The sequence below is a fragment of the Heterodontus francisci genome, chromosome 12 (genome assembly GCF_036365525.1).
Source record: "Heterodontus francisci isolate sHetFra1 chromosome 12, sHetFra1.hap1, whole genome shotgun sequence".
In the NCBI taxonomy this organism is placed as follows: Eukaryota; Metazoa; Chordata; class Chondrichthyes; order Heterodontiformes; family Heterodontidae; genus Heterodontus; species Heterodontus francisci.
The window spans coordinates 87,901,238-87,927,737 of NC_090382.1; the positions used below are offsets into that span (position 1 = coordinate 87,901,238).

At 44.7% G+C, this 26,500-nt stretch overlaps 1 protein-coding gene and 1 pseudogene across 1 annotated transcript in view; one reads left to right on the forward strand and one right to left on the reverse strand.

Moving 5' to 3' along the window:
* The window catches only part of gabrb2a (gamma-aminobutyric acid type A receptor subunit beta2a), a 477,073-nt gene that overhangs the window by 310,498 nt on the left and 140,075 nt on the right, over positions 1-26,500 (reverse strand). The window lies entirely within an intron of this gene.
* Positions 23,591-23,699, forward strand: LOC137376096 (U2 spliceosomal RNA; annotated as a pseudogene).

Genomic DNA, 26,500 nt, shown 5'->3' on the forward strand with positions numbered 1-26,500 from the left:
TGACATCTGCCATGTTCCAGACATTTGAGCGTATGGTTCCTCAGTCGAGAGTCTGGCGAGCTCTGTGGCAAGTTTGCTTGAGCACTCGAGTCATATGCGATCTGACCTGCACTCCATCACTGTTGCCATGGGCTCCACGCAGCAGAGTCTAAGCAAGAGGGGGACAAGGAACCTGGACATCCCTCCACATACTCCTTCCCCTCAGGGTGACAGGCAGGTGCCATTGTGCCCACAGATGGAGGAGGAGCGCATCCGAGCTGCCCCAGGGCCTTCCTCGCAGGTACTCCTAGGTAAGGGGTGTCTCGTCCCCCCACCCCGACATTGACCCCCTTATCTCCAGCAGGTGAGCACACGGGGGATACTCAAGCACCATTGGTGCAGACCCCCAGTAGGATAGAGCCATCTAGGCCTCATTACTCCAGTGGACGCCCGCCACAGTCATTCACAGCAACAGGGCAGTGCACTGAGCAGACTGCCTCCACCTCAGCTGCTAATGTCGGGGTAGCACCTAGGCGTCGTGGGAGAAAAAGAGTTTTGATCATGAAGATGGCACAGATACTGTACAAATTATCACAACTGAAAAGATTTATTTGTACATTTTTATTTCATGAAAAATTTGATCCTCTCTCCGTAATGTTTTGCTTGGTTTCAGATGAATACAAAGAAGCTGTTTGTCTATGGCAGGAACACAATGATGCTTGTAAAGGATCTCAGGAAATGTCCTGTGTCTATATCTCATAGGAATTTGAGCCTTCACTCTTCAATGATGGCTGTTTTCCAATTGATGATTAATAACTTTTTCCAATACTGTTATGCCTTACTTTTGTTTACTACGGTCATAACACTGCTTGCCATGGTGTGTAGTCGCATTCATCGTAGCCCATAGATAATTTCAAATGCGAATCATATGAAAGTGCAACAATGCTTCGTTAAGATTGCAGAGATGAATAAGACCTCATGCAAAAGGGAATTTCTGTTGGGAATTATTATGATCCACCTCCCAAGGTTCTTTGATGATGTGGCTTATTGTTGGCTGAAACATGATGAATGAGGTTCACCCTGATGTCCCTTGCATGTCTCTCCATGGCCCTCATATCAATGACAGCATCGTTGTCCTCCTCTTCATCCTCATCCTCATCTGAGGAAAACTGGTATTCTTCCTGTTCCTCCGCTTGCTGAATGTTGCCGTGTCTAATTGCAAGGTTGTGCAAGGCACAGCAGATGACAATTATTCGTGACACCCTCTGTGGCGCATACTGAAGAGCCCCTCCAGACCGATCAAGGCAACTGAATTGCATTTTCAGCATGCCAATGGTGTGTTCAATGATGGCTCTGGGGGATGCGTGAGCGGCATTGTATCTCTCTTCAGCAGCGCTTTGGGGATGACGTACTGGCATCGTTATCCATGTACAAAGTGGGTAACCATGGTCACCCAGAATCCATCCGTCCACTAAAGCTGGTTCCTCAAAAACTGCTGGCAGCTGCAAGCTCCTCAAAATGTAGGAGTCATAACATCTCCCTGGGAAACGTGCACAAGCATGCATGATTCTTCTTCTGTGGTCGCAAATCAGCTGTATACTTAAAGAGTGGAAGCCTTTGCAATTGACAAGGACAGCAGGCTGGTCCCAGGGTGCTCTAATGGCCACATGAGCACAGTCGATCACCTCTTGCACTCTGGAGAAGGCAGAAATAACGGCAAAGGCCACAGACCTTGCTGCCTGGCAGTCCTCGTCTACAGGTATGTAGATGAAATCATTGGCATGTCGGAAAAGGGCATTGGTCACCTCTTTTATGCATGTGTGGATCACAGACTGCGAGATGTCACATATGTCACCCGTGGATCCCTGCAAGGACCCAGTGAAGAAAAAAAATTGAGTGCAGCAGTCACCTTGAGGGTAACTGGCATGGGATTCCCACCAAAGCTGTGCAGCTGCAGGTCATGCTGCAGGATCCTACAAATTTCTGTGACCATTTCACATGACATCCTTAGGCATCTCTGGCGTTGCCTCTCTGACATTTGAAGGTAATTTGTCCTTGTCCTGAGGATGCAATGATGTGTCAGTGCCTGTCTTCGATAAGGCTGTTCCTCGATGTTATCATTCAGAGCATCCTCACCATGCTTGTTCTGCCTGTTGCTGGCACTCGAGCATCATGAGTTGAGGGAAAAGAGCCCTCCTTAGTCTCTCTCTTTGTTCTTCTTCCCATGGTACTAGACAAATTGGGTATATGAGACCCATGTCGCTGTGGCTTTTCTGAACAATAAATAAGCAGAGTGTGGCGATTCAGCCCTTTGTTGCCAGAGAGCTGAAACATAGAGGCAATGATCAGCTTCCTTATATCTGCCTTCAAATTGCAGTCAGGTAGAAGACACACCCACTATCGTTTGCTTCCTCCCACAGTCCTTGCAATCCTTGACTGTCCACATGGTTTCCATTATCGTTGGATAAAATAGTGCGCGTGGAATTCAGGGCAAATTTCCCCATCTTCCTGCCTTCTCATGCAACCTTCCAGCTTGAACCCATCACCCTTGACCCACCCAATGTTATCGTTACCCTTCCCTCCATTACCATGGAGCCGCCTCCCATAACCATGCACAATATAATCATCAATTTATTCATGCCATCCCTCCCCACTGTTCCTACTCCCGTTACTATTGACATGCCGACTCTTACTGTTGAACCTCCTCACATCAAACTGACTATTGTTGCTGAGGCTCGTTCGACTTCATATGAAGCTATCGCCCCTACAGAATCCATTGACACCCATTAACTGTCACCGTTCCCTCTGCTAGCCAGTACCCTCAATTTGCCCCACAGCTCGCCGATGTTGATAGCACTCATCCCTCCCTTTAGGCACTTGCCAAATATCTTCATACAGTACTGATCTAATTCATCCAACAACCCAAAACAGACAACAAAATGCATCTTCACTATCGTCTGCATCTTCACCATCAATGTCAACCATGTAATAACCTGGACGTTCCACTGAGCACTGCTTTGAAAAGTATCAAATTTATAAGGCTTTAGAAGCTATCAATTTTTGCATTCATTAAATGCCATTTATTAAATGTGGTACTAGTAAACATATTTACATTTAAACTTTAATCACTTCATACAAAGTATCATGTAACAAGACGCAGCTCTGATGTGCTAATATCTCTCGGGTATTAAGTACCTGTAATAACTTCTTCATTCTCTGTAATCGTTGCTCTTGGCGCCGAGATTTCTGCTGTAAGAATTTCAGTTTCTTCTTCAGCTTCTCATTCTGTTCTTCCAACTGCTGACAACAAGTGGCCCTGCTCCCCTGGCAAAAATTTTAAAACTTCAATACAGGTTTTCTTGTGGCTTTTGCAGCTAGAGTACTAACATGTCCACATTCAAGGCCAGTACCTTCTTAAGCTTGAATGAAGTAACGAGGGACAGGTTAAATGCCCCATCTATTGAAGAGTTGTGGAATGTAGTTGGGCAGTCAGGGATTACTCTCCATCCAAAAGCTAGCAAACCCGAAATCCTAAAATTTGTGGTCAACCATTTTTCACTTGAACCTGAAGACTCAGAAACAGGTTTTGAGTTGGAAACAGACAGGGTAACATTAGCTAAGATATAGCTAGAACAGAGGAGACTAGAATTAGAATTCCAGAAGGAGGAAAGAGGAGAGAGAGTATCAGGAAAGGGAAAGAGAAAGCTTTTCTGAAGGAGATAGAGGAAAGGATGTTAAGGCAGCTCGAACTAACCAGAGCAAGACTCAATGTAACCAGTGAAGGCACTGCTAGTGAGGGAACTACCCCTAGCTCAGAACCGAGTGCTGAGCTCTTAAAGTTCGCCCAGTTGATTCCAAAGTTCTCCCAGTGGATTCCAAAGTTCAATGAGGGGGATGTGCAAGCAATTTTCATCTCTTTTGAAAAGCTTACAAAACAGCTGAAGTGGCCAGCAGACAGCTGGACCCTGTTATTGCAAAGCAAACTAACAGGAAAAACCCATGAGGTATACTCACTGTTGCCTGATGAGAGCTCATCGACTAAAAATGCTACCCTGGGTGCATATGAGCTAATACTGGAGGTGTACCACCAAGGATTCCGAACCCTCTGAAAGCAACCTGAACAAACTTACCTCAAGTTTGAAAGAACGTAAGAACATAAGAAATAGGAGCAGGAGTAGGCCATTTGGCCCCTTCAAGTCTGCCCCACCATTCAACAAGATCATGGCTGATCTGCCACAGATCTCAACTCCTCTTTCGGGCCAGCTCCTCATAGCCCTCAACTCTCCGATATTTCAAAAATCTATCTACCTCCTCTTTAACTACTTTCAGTGATCTAGCCTCCACAACTCCCTGGGTACAGAATTCGAGTCATTCACTACCATCCGAGAGATGAAATTCTTCGCATCACAGTTTTAAGTGAGTCTGTAACTGTGTCTCCTAGTTCAAGATTGCCCCACTAATGGAAACATCTTCTCAACATCTACCCTGTAAAGCGCCCTCAGAATCTTGTATGTTTCAATAAGATCACTCTCCATTGTTCTAAACTGTTTAGCTGTTGTTGATAAGTCAACCCCTTCATCCCAGGAATCAGCCTAGTGAATCTCTTTTGAACTGCCTCCAATGCCAGTATATCCTTCCTTAAATACGGGGACCAGAACTGTACACAATACTCCAGGTGCAGCCTCACCAACAGCCTGTAGAGTTGTAACAAGATGCTCCTATTTTTAAACACAACCCCCGAGCAATAAAGGCCAAAATTCCATTTGCCTTCTTAATTACTTGCTGCACCTGCATGCTTACTTTTTTGTGTTTCATGCAGAAGAACACCCAGGTCCCTAGTACTGCACTTTTTTGAAGTCTCTCTCCATTTAAATAACAGTCTGCCTTTTGATTCTCCCTACCAAAGTGCATGACCTCATACTTTCCTACATTAAACTCCGTCTGCCAAGTTTTTGCCCACTCACTCAACCTATCTATATCCCATTGCAGATTCCTTATGTCCTCATCACAACATGCCCTCCCACCTATTTTTATATCGTCGGCAAATTTGAAGTTAAGCAACTCGCTTTTGACAAATACGGGCAGTCAAGATACAGCCCACATATGAAAACCTCAGATCGGTGATCCTTCTCGAGGAGTTCAAAAACTCACTCCCCCTTTCCATTAAAATCCACATAAAGGAACAAAAAGTTTCAAAAGCCAGACAGGCCACAATCCATGCTGATGAATTTATGCTTGTCCACAAGCCGTTACCTCAAAGGAAACCCTTCCCTAGTCATCCCCAAAAAGGATAAAAGGTGGGAGGGTGATAGGAGCCTGAACAGCCATGGGCGAGAAGGGAAAGTCCCTCCTCAGGCCAAAAAGGACAGGGCTGAGAGCAGGAGCGATGCCCGAAAAACTGCATGTTTCCACTGTAACAAGGCAGGTCACCTTCAAACTGACTGCTGGAAGTTACGGGGAAAACCTGTAGGATTAATCAAGGCACACCAGACCAGTGTAGGAAAAGAGGATCTGATGGAAAGCACAGCAGAGCAGGCTGTGGCTTTAACTGTGGCAATAAGACCCAGTAAAACTATCGCTGTGAGTGCGGAAAAACTTAAAATCCTTGAGAGATACCTGGATTTTGTGTCTAGAGGAAAAGTGATCCCATACCCTCGAATGAGGCAAGAAAGCCCATAGTCATACTTAGGGATACAGGGACCACCCAATCCATTCTGCTGGGAAAAGGCATGACCTTTCCCCCAGAAAGTGTATTGAATGCTAGAGTGCTAGTAAATGGTATTGGAGGAAAGTATATGCCCATACCTTTATACCAGATGCACTGGAGTGCAACCTAGTTTCAGGACCAGTAACCATGGGGATTGTCCCTAGTTTACCTGTGGACGGGGTCGACCTGCTCCTGGGTAATGATCTGGCGGGGATGAAGGTGATAGCTTCCCCAGGGGTTTTACAGAGACCCAAAGAGGTCAGGGAGACAGAGCAGTTACAGGAAAAGGTCCCTGGCATTTTTCCTGACTATGTGGTGACCTGGTCCATGGCCAAACAAGCTCTGTCAGAGGAGGCTGAACTGGCACTGCAGACAGATGACACTACTGTCTGGTTACTTGAAACCTTCTTTGGGAAGTTAGAGGACCCAGAGGATGGGTTAAACAGGTCTCTCCTTGGTCAAGGCTCAGCAAGCCGATCCAGGGTTAAAAGAGTTAGCACAGACTGTCCAAACCGAAGCTGAAGCAAAGGGAGTTCCAGAGTGCTACTATTTACAGAATGAGGTGCTGATGAGGAAGTGGAGACCTCCTCACAGACCTGTCGATGAAGAGTGGACAGTGGTTCACCAGCTAGTGGTGCCACCAAGGTACCATAAGGAAATACTGAGAATAGCCCACGAGATTCCAATGGCTGGACATGTCAGTATCACGAAAACCCAAGCTCGCATAAGACAGCATTCCTCCGGCCACAACTCCACAAGGATGTGGTAGAGTTCTGTAAGACTTGCCACACGTGCCAGGTTGTGAGAAGCCTCAACCTGCAATAAATCCTGCACCCCTAATTCCCATGTCAGTTTTTTGGGAACCATTCAGCAGAGTGATGGGAAAATGTGTGGGGCCGTTGCCGAAAGCGAAAGGGGGCTACCAGCATCTTCTCACCATTAAGGATGTGGCTACTCGATTTCCAGAGGCTATCCCTCTAAGAACTATCTCTGCCAAGGTAGTGGTGGAGGGGTTAACCCAATTCTTCACCTGATATGGGCTGCCTGCTGAGATCCGGTTGGATCCGGGCACACATTTTATGTCCAGTATTTTTCAGAAGTAATGAGTAATCTGGGCATAACCCAGCTAAAGATCTCAGCCTACCAACCACAGTCATAAGGAGCTTTGGAGTGGTACCACCAGACCCGAAAGACAATGATCAAGACCTTTTGCTTTGAGTACTCCTCATGACTGGGACAAAAGGCTGGGATTTCTTCTGTTTACTATCAGAGATTCACCCAATGAGTCCACTGGTTTTAGACCCTTTGAATTAGTTTATGGACACAAGTTGAGAGGTCCTCCAAAACTAGTCAAGGAGCGGTTTTGGGACCCAGGGACGAATCTTTCCTGTTCGACTACATCTCCATGTTCCGAGAACAGCTCACGAGAGCCTGTTTGGTGGCTCAGGAACACCTGAAAACCTCCCAGACAACTATGAAAAGGCAGGCGGATAAACATACCAAGGCCAGAACATTTCAGCCTGGAGGCCCTGTATTAGTGCTATTACCAGTACAGGGAGAACCATTGAAAGCCTGGTTCACTGGCCTGTACAGAGTAATAAAGAGTATTAGCCAGCTGAATTATATAACTGACACTCCAGATCATAGGAAAAGCAACATGTTAAAATGTTATCACAGCCGAGAAGGGGACAAACAAGCACAGGTCTGTCAGGCAGTCAGGAAAGAGGAAGGTGAAAGGGACAATGAGGACGAGTTAGAGGACAGCCAAGAGGATTCTCGCCAAATCGAAGCCCCTACTGTCTGGTTATCTAACACTCAAATGTTAGGGAAATTAGACACCGTACTTTCCTATTTAAATGCAGAATACAGAGGAGACCTACCAAGGTCTGCTCACTGCATTTCACAAAGTAGCTGTTCTGCTTTTTGAGGAAAAGAATATTTGAGTGCTTTGAAATTTTAAACTTATCGATATGTTACTGTAAAGCAAGTTTTCTCATTTTTGGTGGTATGATGGTGTTCTGAGAGGTTGTTTCCCTGCTGGAGAATCTAGAACACAGGGTTGATCATTTACTACTGAGATGAGAAGAAATGTCCTCACTCAGAGGGTTGTCAATCTTTGAAATTCTCTACCCCAGAGAGCTGTGGGTGTTTAGTCATAAATATATTGAAGACAGAGATCAATAGATCTTTGGATACTATGGGAACTACAGAATAAGGAGCTTGTGTGAGAAGGTGGAATTGAGGTAGATCAGCCATCATCATGCTACTTAGGTAGCACCGAGTCCAGTTACACAGAGTAATTCTTCTACATAGTAAACTTGGGGAATTTGGTGATTGAGGGAATTTTTAAGAGTTTTAAGGATTAATCTCCTCTAAAATTTTAGTTCGGCTTTTAACTTAACTTTAACTTGTTTCTTTCTCAATGTTAGTCTGTGCTAAACAAGCTGCCTGCTAGAGGCAGCTGCACAGTTAGTTAATGAGGTTGGTTAGTTAGAACTAGTAATTACTGTCAGCAGCGGCTGGCTCAGGCCTTTGGAATTTTTGCTTGTATAAATACAGGAGACTTTTCCTAGCGTACTTCTAAAGAGTACTAAACTCTGGGAATTTGATGAGTGAGGAAATTCTGTGCAGTAAGCGAAGAGGTGCTGTTCTGGTATTTTAAAAATAGAGCAGTCCGAGAGAGGGAACGTAACCTGAGATCCGAGTCCACAGCCATTAATTAAAATTAGGCTGCGTTTGCTGACAATGCAACCACTAGGTGGCATAGTACTTGCACATGCGCAAATGCAGCCTCCTGAACTGAAACGTCAGTGCCTGCAACGTTTTTGGCAGCTGCCAGTAGTAAAGGTACAAGTTATCACAAAAAGAAAAACAATTGAAACTCAAATGCCCACAGTGGCTGCGATCGCCGCCTCCATCCCACCCCCAACAGTACCCATCTCCCTCCTGCCATCGCGTTTCCCTTTACCACTGTCTCCTGCACCCGTCTGCTCGCTGCTTGCTCCACGCCTCGCCACCTCTCCCTCCTCGGCCACTCGCTCCCTGCTTCACCCCACCACCACCCTCACCTGTGGGCCACTTGCTCCCGGCCTCACCGCTTCATCCCCTCTGCATGCCTCCCACTCCGTCCCACTCGCAGTTTTCCTCCCCTCCCTATATTGTCACTCTCTTCTTCTCCCCCGCTTCCCCAGTGCAGGGAAGAAAGGCGACGCTCGTGGGAGAGAGTAGGGACCAGAAGCAGGAGGGAGCGGGGAGCAGAAGTGGGAGGGAGCGGGGAAGCAGTGGCAGAGCAGAGGGGAAGTTGAGAGGCCGGGAGCGAATGGCCCACTTTCAGGTGGAGGGGGGGGGTGGGGGGGTGTGAAGCGGGAAGTGAGTGGCCGAGGGGGTAAAGTGGCGAGGCAGGGAGCAAGTGGCCCATAGAATGGACGGGAGGTGGTGGTCAAGCTGGGAGCGAGTGGCTGAGGGAGGAGAAGTGGCAAGGCGAGGAGCGAGTGGCCCACAGGTGGGAGGGGGGTGGTGAAACGGGAAGCGAGTGGCCGAGGGAGGAGAAATGGCGTGGCGAGGCGAGGGGTGAGAGGCAAGCAGATGTTGCAGTACGCAATGACGTTTTCGCGCGCAGGCACCGGTGTTGGGCTGCGTTGTCAGGAGAGATTTTGTTAAAATTAATGGTTTAAACAAGGTACTAACTAGATTCTAAAAGAGGGAACAGATTTTTTTTTTAGATCACGGAGATCAGCTGAGACCTGTTACTTGCAATTCCCACACCATGTGGGAATGTCAACACACTTCATATGTCTTGGGGGACGCGTGCGTAACAAGTGTCTCTAGATGCTTCAGCTCAAGCTCTGGGTTTACTTAAGAAGATAAGATATGGGAGCAGGAGTCAGCCATTCAGCCCATCAAGTTTGCTCTGACATCCAATACGATCATGGCCTCAACTTCACTTTCCTGCCCTCTCCACCCCCCCCACCACCCCCACCAAAATGCTCAACTCCTTGTAGATCAAAAATCTGTCTAGCTCAGCCTTTAATATTTATACGACCGAGGTTCCACAGCTTTCTAGGGTAGGGAATTCCCTCAGAGAAAAAATTCCTCATGAACACCTCAATTGAATCCGCCTTCACCACACTCCCATCAGCGCATTCCAGATCCCAACCATGCGATGTGTGAAAGAGTTTTTCCTCATGTTGCCATTGCTTCTTTTGCCAATTACCTTAAATCTGTTCTCTCTTGTTCTCGATCCTTCAACCAATGGGAACAATTTTTCCCCATCTACTATGTCCAGACCCCTCATGATTTTGAATACCTCTATCAAACCTCCTCTCAAACTTCTCTTCTCCAAAGAAAAAAGTCCCAACTTCTCCAATCTATCTATGTAACTGAAGTTCCTCATCCCTGCAACCATTCTCGTGAATCTTTTCTGCACTCTCTCGAATGCCTTCACATCTTTCCTAAAGTGTGGTCCCAGAACTGAACACAATACTCCAGTTGAGACCAAACCTATATTCTATACAACTTTAATATAACTTTCTTACTTTTGTACTTTATGCCCATGTTAATAAAGCTGAGGATGCTGTATGCTTTATTAACCACTTTTTCAATCTGTCCTGCCACCTTCAATGAGTTATGGGCCTCTTTTTGTGCTGTAACAATTCTGTAATTCATCTCTAAGTTAAATGGGGGACGCCTTATTTTGAAACTGTACCCCCTAGTTCTAGATTTCCCCATGAGGGGAAACACACTCTCAGCATTTACCCTGTCAAGTTCCTTCAGAATCTTATATGTTTCAATATGATCACCTCTCATTCTTCTAAACTCCAATGAGTATAGGCCAAACCTGCTCAACCTTTCCTCATAAGGCAAGCCCTTTATCCCAGGGATCAACCTCGTTAAACTTCTTGAACTGCTTCCAATCCAAGTATATCCCTCCTTAAATAAGGAAACCAAAACTGTAAGCAGTACTCTAGGTGTGGTCTCACTAATGCCCTATACAGTTGTAGCAAGACTTCCCTACTTTTATACTCCAACCCCCTTATTCCATTATGAGGATACCCAGATCCCCCTGTACTGCAGCATTCTGCAGTCTCTCTCCATGTAAATAATATTCTGCTTTTCTATACTTCCTGCCAAAGTGGACAACGTCACATTTTCCCACATTATACTCCATCTGCCAAATATTTGCCAACGCACTTAACCTATCGATATCCCTTTGTTAACTCTCAGCGTCCTTCTCACAACTTGCTTTCCCACCTATCTTTGTATCACCAGAAAATTTGGTACAATACTCCCTGACCCTTCATCCAAGTCATTAGAATAAAATGTAAATAGTTGAGGCCCCAGCACTGATCCCTGTTGAACTCCACTAGGTACACTTTGCCAACCTGAAAATGCCCCATTTATCCCGACTCTGTTTCCTGTTAGCCAATCCTTTATCCAGGTTTATGTATTACCCCCATTACCCCAATACCATCAGCGCGTTTTAGTAAATGGTGCCATGGGAAGGGGGCGAGGTGATGGGGGTAATGGAGGAATAGACCAGGGTGTCACGGAGGGAATGATCCCTTCAGAATGCTGACAGGGGAGGGGAGGAGAAGACGTGTTTGGTAGTGGCATCACTCTGGAGGTAGCGAAAATGGCAGAGGATGATCCTTTGGATGTGGAGGCTAGTGGGGTGCAAAGTGAGGACAAGGGGAACCCTATCGCGGTTCTGGAGGGAGGGGCGGGGTAAAGGTAGAGGTGCGGGAAATGGGCCAGACACAGTTGAGGGCCCTGTGAAATACCATTGAATATTCAGTTCCCAGTCTTGGTCACCTTGCAACCATATCTCTGTAATGCCTATCAGATGATACCCATTTATTTCTCGTTTGTGCCATCAATTCATCTAACTTGTTATGAATGCTGCATGCATTTAGAGAAAGATCCTTTAATTCTGTCGTTTTACCATTTTTCCCTACTTTGAACCGATTTGTTGGTGCACTCTTATGTTTGTATGCTCTGTCCCTTCCTGTCACACTCTGGTTATCATTACCCATATCACTACCACTTGCCACCTTTCTGCCCATTCTGCTAGCCTATCCATGTCCTGTTGCAGGCAGTTCATATCATCCTCAGTGTTTGCCGCATTTCCAAGTTTAGTGTCGTTAGCAAATTTTGAGATTCTACTCTGTATTCCAAGATCCAAGCCAATTATATATAGCAAAAAAAAGCAGAAGCCCCAACACTGACCCTTGGGGAGCACCACGCTACCATCCTCCAATCTGAAAAGCAACCATTTACTTAAACATGCTGTTTTGTGTCCTTAAGCCAATTTTTATCCAATTAGACACTGACCCTCCTATTTCATGAGCCTCAATTTTGTTAACCAGCCTTTCATGTGATACCTTATCAAATGCTTTCTTAAAATCCATTTAATTAACATCCACTGCATTGCCTTCATCAACATTCTCTGTTACTTCATCAGAAAAATTCAATTAGTCAAGCATGATCTACCTTTTACAAATCCATGCTGGCTATCTTTAATGAACTTGAACATCTAAGTGTCCGCTGATATTTTCCCTGTTTATTGTTTTTAAAACCTTACCCACCACTGATGTTAAACTAACTGGCCTATAATTGCTAGGAATGTCCTAACACCCTTTCAAAAATAAGCGTGTCACATTTGCCACTCTACAATCCTCTGGCATCTCCCCCATATCCATGGAAGATTGGAAGATTATAGCAAGCCCTTCCACTATCTCCATCCCCACTTCCTTTAGCAACCTGGGATGCAAGCCATTTGGACCAGGGGACTTATCTACCGTAAGCATAGCCAGCCTTTTTAGTACCTCCCCCTTCTCAATTTTTATCCTGTCCATTGCCTCTATTCTCTGCTTCTACTGAAATTTTGTCAGCCTCCATTTCCTGAGTGAACACTGATACCAATTACTCATTAAGCATATTAGCCTTGCCCTGCGCCTCTAAGCATAAATTACCCTCTCTGTCACCCAAAGGCCCCACTCCTCCTCATACTACTCGCTTACTATTTACATGCCAGTAGATGATCTTTGGGTTCTCTTTAGGTTGACTGCCATTCTATTCTCATATTCGCTCTTTGCCAGTCTTATTTGCCTCTTCACATCCCCTCTCAATTTATTGTATATGGCCTGGTTCTCACTTCATGAGTTCACCTGACATGCATTATACACCTTTTTTTTGTTTCATCATCATCTCTATCTCCCTCATCAACCAAGGAGCCCTGTTTTTGGAACCCCTACCTTTCACCTTTGTTGGAATGTTCCTAGCCTGTACCTGAAGCATCTCTTCCTTAAAGATAACCCATTGTTCCAATACAGCTCTTCCTGTCAGCCTTTGGTTCCATTCTACCCTGGCTAGATCCCTTTTCATTGCTTTGAAATTAGTCCTCATCCAATCTAGACATTCTACCTTCTTTTGTTCCTTGGCTTTCAGAATTACTAGTCTAAACTTTGATATGATGATCACTCTTGCCCAAGTGCTTCCCCATAGACACTTGGTCCACTTGGCCTACCTCATTTCCCAGTAACAGATCCAGCATTGCCTCTTTTCTAGTTGGGCTGAGAAGATACTGATCAAAGAAGTTCTCCTGAACACATTTCAGAAATTCCTGCCCCTCCTAACCCTATACGCTAAAATTATCCCAATCGATATTTGGGTAATTAAAGTCCCCCAATATCACCAGACTATAGTTCTTGCACTTCTCTGTGATTTCCCTGCAGATTTGCTCCTCTATCTCTTTCTCACTATTTGGAGATCATAACCTTTTTGTTCCTCAACTCTAACCGAATGGATTCTGCCCTTGCCCCTTCAAGGATATTCTCCCTTTCCAGCACTGAAATGTTTTCCCCAATCAGGACTACCACCCCACCTCCCTTTTTTCCTTCTCTATATTTTCTGAACACTGTATATCCTTGTATATTAAGTGCCCAGTCTTTACAATTTTTAAGCCACTTTTCCATTATTGCCGATACATCATATTCCCATATGCTATATGTGCTTGCAGCTCACCAACCTTATTCACCACGCTTTGTGCGTTTACACACCTGCATTGTAATCCTGTCTTTGCATTCCTCGTAATCCTTCTCAGTCCACTCCCATCTAATTTCCTCTCTTAGCTCCGTAAAGATCCTCAGATCCATCTTATCTGGAATGAGATCTATTTACCCTAAGTTTGCTACTGTGGTGAACCAGGAAGTCATATCAGTGCAATGGAGTATAGGACCATTGCCTCAGCCCATTGTGTGAATTCATTTCATACTTAAAAAAATATATATACATTTAGAAAAGGAACAAACTAATAAGTAATAAATTTTTCTGGCAACGTCAAGATGCTTTTTAAAAATAAATGCCTTTTATTTTGTCTACCAAGCATGAACAGTTTCAGGCATGACATGGTAGAAATGCAATTCAAGACTTTAAAATGTACTAATCTAACCAGTTACATAGCTTCACACTGACATTATTTTCTCCAATTAGAAAACAGGAAAAATACAAATCAAAATGTCAAGTGTGGATTAGGTTGTGCACTATGGGAAAAAAGTATTACATTGCATTTCACATGTTCTCCTGAGATGACCAATAAAATGTTTGATTCTACCACACATGATCTGTTAATATCCATAAACCCAGTCCTGTCTGACATTACACCACTTTACATCATAAAATCAAAAATTACACTGTATTCAGTCCCTTATACATATTAGAGGATCTCCCATGGAGTACACATGGTAAATTGAATGATGTGCATTTTCTAATGACAAGAACATACCTCTTAACATCAATGGGATCACTTTTAAGTTTCAGGTGAATGGTGGGCAATGTGATTACACTGCCCACCTGAAGTCCCTGTCAAGAGGTCCAAGCCATTGTGAAGGCCAGGCCTCATTTAGCTGGATAACTAAAGAAAGAGTGGGGTCTATTAGGGACCATAGGGTAACCTTGCGTGTGGAGGCAGAAGACGTGGGTATGATTCTTAATGAATACTTTGCACCTGTTTTCACAAGAATGAGGGACAATACAGACATTGCAATCAGGGAGGAGTGTGCAATATTAGATGAAATTAACATAGTGAGAGAGGAAGTATTAAGGCGTTTTGAAAGTGGATACATCCCCAAGGCCAAATTAAATGTATCCTAGGCTATTAAGGGAAGCAAGAGAAGAAATAACGGAGACTCTGACCATCATTTTCCAATCCTCCCTGGCTACAAGTGTGATGCCAGAGGACTGGAGGACAGCTAAAGTTGTACCATTGTTTAAAAAGGGAGAAAACGATAGACTGAGTAACTACAGGCCAGTTAGCCTAACCTCTGTGGTGGAAAATTATTGAAAAAAAGTTCAGAAGGACAGGATAAATCCTCATATAGAAAGACATGAATGAATCAAAGACTGTCAGCATTGATTTGTTAAGGGAAGGTCATGTCTAACTGAATATTTTGAGGATGTAACAAGGAGGATCAATGAGGGTAGTGCATTTGACATAGTCCATATGGATTTTAGCAAGGCTTTTAATAAGATCCCACGTGGCAGACTGGTCACAAAAGTAAAAGCCCATGGGATCCAAGGCAAAGTTGGACCCAAAATTGGCTCAGAGGCAGAAAGCAAAGGGCAAAGGTTAATGGTCAATTGAGAGTTTTTGTGACTAAAATGTTGTATCCAGTGGGGTTCCGCAGGGTTCAGTACTAGGCCCCTTGATTTTTGTGGTATATATCAATGACTTGAATGTAGGGAGTAGGATTAAAAAGTTTGCAGATAATATAAAAATTGACCATGTGAAGCAGAAAGCTGTAGACTGTGGGAAGGTATCAATGAACTAGGCAGGTGGGTGGATGTAGCAAATGGAGTGCAATCAGGAGAAGTATGCTGTAATGCATTTAGAGAAGGCTAACTAGGCAAGGGAATGCACAATAAATGGTAGGATATTGAGAAGTTTAGAGGAACAGAGGGAGCTTGGGTTGCATGTCCACAGACTCTTGAAGGTGGCTGGACAGGTAGATAAGGTGGTCAAGAAGGCAGACAGGATGCTTGCCTTTATTAGCAGGAGCATAGACTATAAGAGCTGGGAGGCAATGCTGGAACTGTATAAAACACTAGTTAGGTCACAGCTGGAGTGCTGTGTGCAGTTCTGGTCACTGCACTACAGGAAAGATGTGATTGCACTAGAGAGGGTACAGAGGAGATTTACAAGGATGTTGCCTGGACTGGAGAATTTTAGTTTTGAAGAAAGATTGGATTGGCTAGGATTGTTTTTTTTTGGAATGAGGGCGAGGGGAGACCTAATTGAAGTGTATAATATTATGAGGGGTCAAGATAGAGTGGATAGGAAGGCCCTATTCCCTGTGGTTGAGGGGTCCATAACTAGGGGCATAGATTTAGAGTAAGGAGCAGGAGGTTTACAGGAGATTCAAGGGGAAATTATTTTCACTTAGAGGGTGGTGGGGACCAGGAACTCACTGCCTGAAAGGTTGGTAGAGGCAGAAACCCTCATAATTTAAAAAGTGCTTGGATGTGCACTTGAAGTGCTGTAACCGACAAGGACCAAGAAGCGGAAAGTGGGATTAGGCTGGATGGCAGTTTGTCAACCGACACTGACATGACACGCCAAATGGCCTCCTTCTGTGCTGTAAATTTCCATGCTTCTATGATTTACATTCAACTGGCAAGCTACAAGTGTTATTCCAGCTTGCGGTTTGAGGCGGTGGGGGGAGCGGTTGCAGTAGGTGGTCCCAATGTATAATTCTGCTCTAAGATGAAGCTGTGTCCCTTAAAAACATAAGTATTATTGCTGTTAAATAAATTCATATTGTAATCCATCAGAATTTAAGTCCTCTTTGGTAAGAGTAATTTGAAGTTTGGAAGATTCTTGTACATTTCAAACTAAACCTTGGATGAAATATTAGACTTCCTCTTTCTTTCAAAAAAATAAGACGGTCTTGCACAACATTCCCTCTAAGTTGCACGGGTCTGCAGCCACGCAGCAATCTGGAATTTTCCCAATCAGGACAAATACAGACCATGCACAAGCAGCAGTCCCGTTAAGATGTGCATGTGTGTGGCTGCACGACAGTCTTAAACAGATCGCACATTCCAAGAAACGAACCACACACAGCGAAGGGAAATTAAAGGGAACATTGGTCTTGCATATGTGACAAGTTTTTCAGTTTATGATGTAAAGTGATGTAATGCTAAAAACGACTGAGTTTATGGGTATCAACAGGCACTGGGTGGTAGAATCAAGACACTTTATTGATAGTCTCAGGAGAACAAGTGAAATCCAATATAATATTTTTTCACACAGCGTACAACCTAATCCATACCTGGCATTTTGATTTATGCTTATCCTGTTTTATAATCTGAAAAAATAAAAATGTCAAAGTGAAGAGATGTAACTGGTTAGATTAGTACCTTTTTAACTCACTTCCAACCGCGCCCCCCACCCCCAGCCCTGGCACAAGGTTTTTCCACTATCTACAAGGCATAAGTCAGGAATGTGACAGAATACTCTTCACTTGCCTGGATGAATGCAGCTCCGATGACATTCAAGAAGCTTGACACCATCCAAGGCAAAGCAGCCCATCCACTACGTTAAAGACTCACGTCCTCCACCAGCAGCATACTGTGGCTACAATGTATAACATCCACAAGATGCACTCAACAACTTGCAAAGGTCTCTTCGACAGCACCTTCCAAACCCACAGGACAAAGGCAGCATGTACATGGGAACACCACAATCTTCAAGTTCCCCTCCAACTCATGCACTGCCCTAACTTGGAAATATATTGCCATTCATTCTTGTCACTGGTTCAAAATCCTGGAATACTCTACCTAACACCACTGTGAGTGTGCCTGCACCACAAAGACTGCAGTGGTTCAAGGTGACAGCTCACCCTCATTCTTCTCAAACAAAAATAGGAATGCGCAATAAATGCTGGCTTTGCCAGCAACATCTACATCCCATGAAAGAATAAAAAAAGAAAAAACTTCTGTCATTTTTATCAGTTCGGGTCAGTTGGTAGCATACTTACCTCAGAGTCAGAGGTGTGTGTTTAAGCCCCTCTACAACCTTAATCATATAAAGGACAGGACTTCTACTGTGGATATATTAAAGTGCATATCCAGCAACAGAAAAACCTAGATTTTTTTTTTTAATTTTTCAACTTTCCTCATGCAATCCATCACTTCTGTAGTGAAGTGCATCAGAGTGGCCAGCAGAGTGGTTGAAAAAGGAGTGCACCGAGAGTCAAGGGCAAAAGTTGGGAATTTGGTGAGAGTGGAAATTCAGCACAGAGGAGGAAGGATGTGCTCCTTTTTGCCTCCAATATTTAGCGATTTGTGTAATCTTGAGGCAAGAAGTATTTAAAATTTGTGTTAATGCTTTAGCGCTTTGTGGAAGTTAGTGTACAGTGTTATGACTGACTGCTCCAGTCAAAGCTCCCTATCAAAATATACGATTCTGATTGTGGTGGGAGAAACGCACTGATAATTTAATCCCGTCGCTCCACAGATCGCCTAACATATCATTTAAAACTTTCCAAATTAAAGAAAAGACCCAGCCAAATTGTACCATCATTAACCCCCCGAATGAGGCTAACCAAACCAGGTGTCTTTAAATCAACAAATTAACTCTTTAATTAGAAGAACTAAATTCTTAAACACTATGAAGATATAAATAACATTTAAAATAGAAAAAAATCAGAGTCCTTGCAAATTTACAGTCCAATGTTGCTTGAAGTCCTCACAGAATGTTGCTTTCCTTCTCCAGCGAATTTCAACAATTAACGACTTGCAAACACTTTCAACAGAATCAATCTGACATTAGAGTTTTTGAGGGGTAAAAGATTGTCAAAGTCTAACTTCCCTTCCTTCAGTATAAATTACCAGAGATCTCTGTTTTGGCTTGATGTTTTAGAATTTTGAGAGATAATAATTAAACAGACTAAAATTCTATTCCTTCAGTTTAAATGGTTGAGAGCTCTTTTTCCAGGTGCTGTCATCACAGCTGTGTCTGTGTGAGTTCTGTCTGTCTGTGTGTTCTGTTAAAACAAACTGTCTTCAACTCAAAGACAGTTCAAAATTGAACTGCAACAAATGTATCACATGAGACTCACTCCCAGTGGCTGTATCTATGGTAGCAAGAATGCACCCTTTGAATCGCAGTTTCCAAATGGCTATTTCTAAGGCAACAAAAATGCACCTCCCTATAACTCCTGAGGCTGGCTGGTTCTTAAAGCAATCCTGATCCCTTGCAAGCCTTAAAGGCACCCGCATATACTGAAAAAAAAACTACAAGGCCATGACAACAGAAAAAGAAAAGCCTTACATAATAAAAGTAGATACAAATAATATAAATAATTTAGACAAGATATGACAGAGCAAGTTATTTATCTGGACAGCAGTATTTGGGACTTTGTGGACAGAGTCACTGTTCAGAGCAAACACATCTGCAGTCAATGTCTCCGTCTTGAATCTCTCTGGTTCAGAATTATTGAGCTGCAGCATGAATTGGAGATGCGCTGACACACAGGGAGGGGGCAAAGTAACAGGACTATTGGCTCCAGACATCAGTCATACTTAGTACGGAGGTGCAGGTTCAGAACAGGTTTGGTGTGATTGATAGTGTACAGAGTAAATAAGTAGAATCCAGGTGAGATAGAGAATGAGAATCTGTAGAAACGGATCCAATCCAACAAGTACAATATACTTGCTACCTGTGAGGATCAGGATAAAGACTGTCAGAACAGCCAGAATGCTGACCATGGGAGCAAAAACCCATCCAAGTTTGGGGGTCGGGGCACAGGCAAGGGGGGAGGAGGAGAGGAACGTAATGTGGTAATTGTAGGATATTCAATAATTAGGGGGACAGACAGCAGCTTTTGTCAGCAGGATTGAGAGTCCCATGTGATATATTGCCTAGCTGGTGCCGGGTTGACATCTTGAACTGGATTAAAGGGATATTGGAAAGGGAAGGGGAGAATCAGTCATTGTGATCCATGCTGGGACCAATAACATAGAGAAGATTCAGCATGAGAACCTGTTTGGAGAGTACACAGAACTATGAGCTAAATTAAAGCGCAGAATGTCAAGGGTTATAATCTCTGGGTTATTACCTCAGCCATGTGTAGATTGACGAGGAATAAGCAGATTAGAGAGGTGAATACCCTGCATGAAGGAGCAATGTGGGAAAGAGGGGTTCATTGAGATGGGCACCACCTGAACCGGCTGGGACCAGGGTTCGAGTGGAGAGGAACCAACTAGAGAACAGGCCATCCTAGACTGGGTATTGTGTGATGAGAAAGGATTAGTTAACAATCTTATTGTGTGGGGTCCCTTGGGGAAGAGCGACCATAACATGATAGAATTCTTCATTAAGATGGAGAGTGAGAGAGTTCATTCCGAGACTAGGGTCCTAAATCTAAATAAAGGAAAATATGAAGTTATGAGGCATGAGTTGGCTATGCTAGAATGGGGAATGTTACTTAAAGGGTTGACAGTGGATAGGCAATGGCCAGCATTTAAAGAGTGCATGGATGAATTACAACAATTGTTCATTCCTGTCTGGTGCAAAAATAAAACAGGAAAGGTGGCTTACAAAAGAAATTAGGGATAGTATTAGATCCAAGGAGGAGAAATATAAAATGACCAGAACAAGCAACAAACCTGATTGGGAGCAGTTTAGAATTCAGCAAAGGAGGACAAAGGGATTAATTAAGAAGGGAAAAATAGAGTATGAGAGTAAGCTTGCAGAGAACATAAAAACTGACTGTAAAAGCTTCTTTAGATATTTGAGGAGAAACAGATTAGTGAAAACAAATATGGGTCGCTTACAGTCAGAAATGGGGGAATTTATAATGGGGAACAAAGAAACGACTGACCAATTAAATACATACTTTGGTTCTGTCTTCACAAAGGAGGACATAAATTACATCCCAGAAATGTTGGGGAACATCGGGTCTAGTGAGAAGGAGGAACTATATGAAATCAGTATTAGTAGGGAAATGGTGTTAGGGAAATTGATGGGATTGAAGGCCGATAAATCCCCAGGGCCTGATAATCTACATCCCAGAGTACTTAAGGAAGTGGCCCTAGAAATAGAAGATGCATTGCCGGTCAATTTTCAACATTCTATAGACTCTGGAACAGCTCCAACAGATTGGAGGGTAGCTAATGTAACCCCACTATTGTAAAAAGGTGGTAGAGAGAACACGGGGAATTATAGACCGGTTAGCCTGACATCATTAGTGGGGAAAATGCGAGAATCCATTACAAAAGATGTAATAGCAGAGCACTTGGAAAACAATGACAGGATTGGACAAAGTCAACATGGATTTACGAAAGGGAAATCATGCTTGATAAACCTACTGGAATTTTTTGAGGATGTAACTAGTCGAATAGATAAGGGAGAACCAGTGGATGTGGTGTATTTGGACTTTCAGAAGACTTTCGATAAGGTCCCTCATAAGAGATTAGCGTGCAAAATTAAAGCGCATGGGATTGGGGGTAAGGTACTGACATGGATAGAGAACTGGTTGGCAGACAGGAAACAAAGAGTAGGAATAAACGTGTCTTTTTCCGAGTGGCAGGCAGTGACTAGTTGGGTACGGCAGGGATCAGTGCCAGGATCCCAGCTATTCACAATATATATTACTGATATAGATGAGGGAATTAAATGTAATATATCCAAATTTGCAGACGACACAAAGCTGGGTGGGAGTGTGAGCAGGATGCAGAGAAGCTCCAGTATGATTTGGACAGGTTGAGTGAGAGGGCAAATACATGGCAGATGCAGTATAATGTGGATAAATGTGAGGTTATCCACTTTGGTGGCAAAAACAGAAAGGCAGATAATTATCTGAATGTTGATAGATTGGGAAAGGGGGAGGTGCAGCGAGACCTGGGTCTCCTCGTGCACCAGTCGCTGAAAGTAAGCATGCAGGTGCAGCAGGCAGTTAAGAAGGCTATGGAGGGAGTGCAGTGAAGGTTCACCAGACTGATTCCTGGGATGGCAGGACTGACGTATGAAGAGAGATTGGGTCAATTAGGCTTGTATTCGCAAGAGTTTAGAAGAATGAGAGGGGATCTCATAGAAACCTACAAAATTCCAACAGGACTGGTCAGACTCGATGCAGGAAGGATGCTCCCGATGGCGGGGGAGTCCAGGACCAAGGGTCACAGTCTGAGGATAAGGGGTAAGCCGTTTAGGACTGAGATGAGGAGAGATTTCTTCACCCACAGAGTGGAGAACCTGTGGTATTCTCTACCATGGAAAACAGTTGAGGTCAAATCATTAAATATATTCAAGAGGTAGATATAGTTCTTAGGGCTAATGGGATCAAGGGATACGGGGAGAAAGCGGGAACAGATTATTGAGTTTGGATGATCAGCCATGATCGTATTGAATGGCAGAGCAGGCACGAAGGGCCGAATGGCATACTCCTGCTCCTATTTTTCTTTCTATGTTTCTATAAATATGGCAGCCACAAGGACTTTAAAGAATTAAATGGTTGGTGGGGGGGGGGGGGGCTGAAGGGCTCAGCAGGAAAAGATAACATAAATAAATAATAGTTCCAAAACTAACAAAAAAGGAAAGAGAGTAGAGGAATAGTCAGAAATTGTGCTTTAGGCACTATAGGTAAAGGGAAAACTAAAAGATGTAAAGTAATTAAACCAGGAGAGAGAAATAAAAAAAACATGCAAGTAAAATCTTCGAGCAGAAGGATAGTTTAGGGTGCATGCTTCAAATAAGCATTATATAAATGCACAGAGCATAGGAATTTCTTGAATGACTTGCAAGCGCAAGTTCAACTTGGAGGGTATGATGATAGCCATTACAGAGACACGACTACAAGACTGTCAAGACTGAAAACTAAATATGCCAGGTTATAAGGTCCACAGGAAACTTAGGGAAAGTGGTATAGGGGCAGGAGTCATCTTACTGATTAAGGATGAAATCACTTCAATGATAAGGGAGAATCTAACAAGAGGTAAGCAGGCAATGGAGACTCTATGGGTAAAATTAAGAAACAGGAAAGGATTTAAGATTATAGTGGGAGTTGGGTGTTGGCTCCCTGGTAGCAGCTATGAAGTGGGAGACTGCATAAATACAGAAATCAGATAAGTATGTAGCAAAAGCAGGATCATTTTAATGAGGGATTTTTAACTTGCATATAAATTGGGATAAACAGACTAGCACATGTCAGAAAGGTAGCGAATTTCTTGAGTGTGTCCAATATAGTTTTCTGGAACAATATGTCCTAAAACCAACAACAGGGTGTGGCATATTTTCTTAATGAGCATTGAGCCAGATTTAGTTAATACCCTAATGGTATGTGAACATTTATCTAATAGCAATCAAATTATGATCGAGTTCAATGTAGTGTTTTGAAAGGGAGAAACACAAAGCAGCTAAGGCTCTAGATTCAGGTAAGGCTGACTTCAATGCAACAGGACAGAGACAGTACACCATAACTGGACAAATTTGTCAATAAATAAAATGACAGAATATCAGTGTTTGAAAAAGAATTTAATATGCTACAGAACCAGTTTATATCCCTAAGGGCCAAGAGGTCTGCTTGTTAAAGAAAAAACAGCCATGGATGACTAGAGAGGTATAGGACAACATGGAACTAAAAGAAAATGCATGTAAAATGCAAAACAAAAACACAGATCCGGGGGAATGGGAAAGAAACAAAGAACAGTAAAGGGTAAAGATAGTAAGGGCTACAAAAAGGGTGTATGAAAAAAAACTTGCAAGGGATATAAAAATCAACAAACCTTTTTTTACAATTATATTAGTTAAAAGAGGATGGTCAGGAACAACCTGGGCCCCTTGAAAACTAATAATGGTGATATTGTCAATGAAAATAAGGGAATGGTGACAACCTGAATAATTACTTTGTCGCTTCTCGGCCTTTTGGCTAAGATCGAGTGTAGTATCTGTTCTTATCCGTGCTTATCTGATTGAGAAGAGACCATGATCATTGCCTTTTGATCCTGGGGAAGCTTTGAGTAAAATGGCTATAACCACTTTTCGAGCTTCGGGCCAGGGAGTGCGCAACACCGTTCGGGTGGTCGTGAAGGACAAGGAAGGAGATGCACCGGTCGATCGCACCTTCTTCATCAAGAAAATTCTTTTCGATTGCTGCGGATTTCAAGCGACGGACGTCTTCTGCCTGCAGGATTTCCCCAGCAGTGGATACTTCGACGTGACGTTCCGGAACGTGGCGGGATGCATCAAGTTCCTGAAGGCGTTCAAGGAGAAAGGGGACCGGGCGCCGCTGTCGATCCTCACAGCGGAGCCGCTCTTCACGCTTCCGTCACAACGGGACCGGCTGGTGACGATTCACCTCTACAACCCCCATGTTCCGGTGGTGGATGTACTCACCTTTCTCGCCAGGTACGTCGAGGTGGCCGGCAGCAGCACTGATGTCAAGGACCCCTTTGGGATCTGGACCAGCAAGCGGCAGGTCAAGGTGACCTTGAAGGTAGATCCCAGTGGAGCCATCATCCACCCTCCCTCCAGCTTCGCTATCGGGGGAAGTCGAGGCTTCTTGGTCTACGCTGGGCAGCCCAGAGTTTGCCGCACCTGTGGCAAATCTGGTCACATGGCAGCCAACTGCAGCACGGTTGTTTGCAAGAACTGCAAGGAGGAAGGCCATCAGACCAAGGACTGTAAGCAGACTAAGTGTTGCAACTTGTGCGGTGCGGCAGGCCATCTCTACAAGACCTGCCCCAAACGTTGTCTCAGCTATGCTCAGGCGGCAAGGTCCAAGGAATGGCCGGGCGAAGGTTCGACGAAGGCGTCCGCTGTTCGAAAGGAGACCAGCAACCTTCTCCGCAGTGAGGAACTTCAACCTGAGAAGGAAGGGGAGGCGGCTGAAACCAACGACCCAGCACCTACCCAGCGCCCGGAAACCCCTCCTCCACAGACAGAATCAATGGAGGAGGAGGCAGCAGATGGACAAACAGGTCAGTGGCAAGTGGTCCAGAGGAAAACCACAAAGAAAAAACATCCCAAAGCCACCACCCAAACCAGTGGCAAGAGGAGGCTCTCTTCTGAATCAGACTGCAACAACTCCTCTTCACTGGACGGGGAAATGCTGGAACGACAGCCCCTTCAAAAGAGGCGGCAGAACTCCGAGATGGATGATAAAGCATCCCAGCCCCCGGGCACTGGAAGCTGTGATGGGCCCGGCGTGCCCCAACCCCAATTCCCCACACGTAACGACGTGGCCAACGCATCTCAGCTCTGCGACACCGGGAGCAAAGACATGTCTGGCGCACCTGAGCTCCGGGAGACCGGGAGCTGTGATGTTTTCGAGGAGGAACAGATGGAAGCAGCTGAGGACAACCCAATGCTCTCTGCCTACAAGACCCCCCCGATGTCACCCGAGCAGCACAAACCCTGCATGAAAAATCAGGAGGGGTTTCTGAGCCCAACCAACGTGAAACTGCTTGCGCATACGATGGGTATGCAGGAACATCCCGAAGGGGAAGGACTGGGACTAGCGAGGACAAATGGTATGGGAAGCAACAACTAATTTTTAGTAAAAAATGGGTATAAGAATTGCTTCCATTAATGTGCGTAGCATTAAATCGACTACGCGATGTGTTTCAACCTTGGATTACCTTGCCAAGGTCAAAGCTGACCTACTGTTTCTGCAGGAGTTGGAATACCACACCTCAGCACCTACAGGCAGTGGTCGCGATGGTGGGCCCACGGGCCATCGATCTGGTCGGGGGGTAATGACTGCCGTTCCTCCGGCCTGGGTATTCTGCTGCGGGGAGGTAACTTCACCATCTCCGAAGTTAAGGAGGTGGTGGGCGGCCGCCTCCTCGTAGCAGACGTGATGTACAACAACGCTCCGCTCCGGTTGATCAACGTGTATGCCCCGGTACAACGCAGCGAGCGGCTGACCGTCTTCCAGCAGCTCCCACTGCTGCTGGCGACGTCCAGGCCGGTCATCCTAGGCGGTGACTTCAACTGCATCATCGATGCGGCTGGACGATCCGGCAGTGACGACAGCAAAATGGACGCTACATCCAGATTCCTAATAGAAACAGTTAAGGATGCCAAACTGCACGACGTCTTCAGCAAACCTGCAGACGGAGCGCAGCGCAGATACACATGGTCAAGATCGTACGGGTCTGCCCGTTCCAGGATTGACTTCCTGTTTGTGTCCCGTGCTGTCACGGTCGGATCCACCGACGTCAAGCCGGTGTTCTTCTCCGACCACTGCCTCTTACTGGCCGACTGTCACTTACAGGATGACCAGCGGGTTGGCAGAGGGACGTGGAAGCTCAATGCGACACTGCTGACCCCAGAGAACGTTGAGGAACTCAAAAGGGATTACAATGGTTGGAGGACCGTGAAACCCCTCTTTGAGTCTCCAGTTCACTGGTGGGAAGCGATTAAGGAGAACATCAAGAGGTTCTTCATCCACAAAGGTGTTCAGAAGGCGAGAGAGAGACAGAGGGAACTGTCCCGACTCCAGAAAATTATGCAAAATCTACTCCGGTTGCAGTCAATGGGGGTCGAGGTCAAGGAGGACCTCCAAGAGGTGAAGAGCCAGCAGGCCTCGCTCTTTGCCAAGGAGGCCTCCAAGATCATCTTCCGGTCCAGAGTCCGCTCCATCGAGCAGGATGAGACGTGCTCGCGTTACTTCTTCCAAAAGGTACACAGAGAGAGCTCTGTTATCAGCAGCCTGAAGGAAGAAGATGGCTCGGTAACGTCTTCGCAGCCCGACATACTCAGGATCAGCAAATCCTTTTATGCTGGGCTGTATGACGCGAAGCCCACAGACAGCA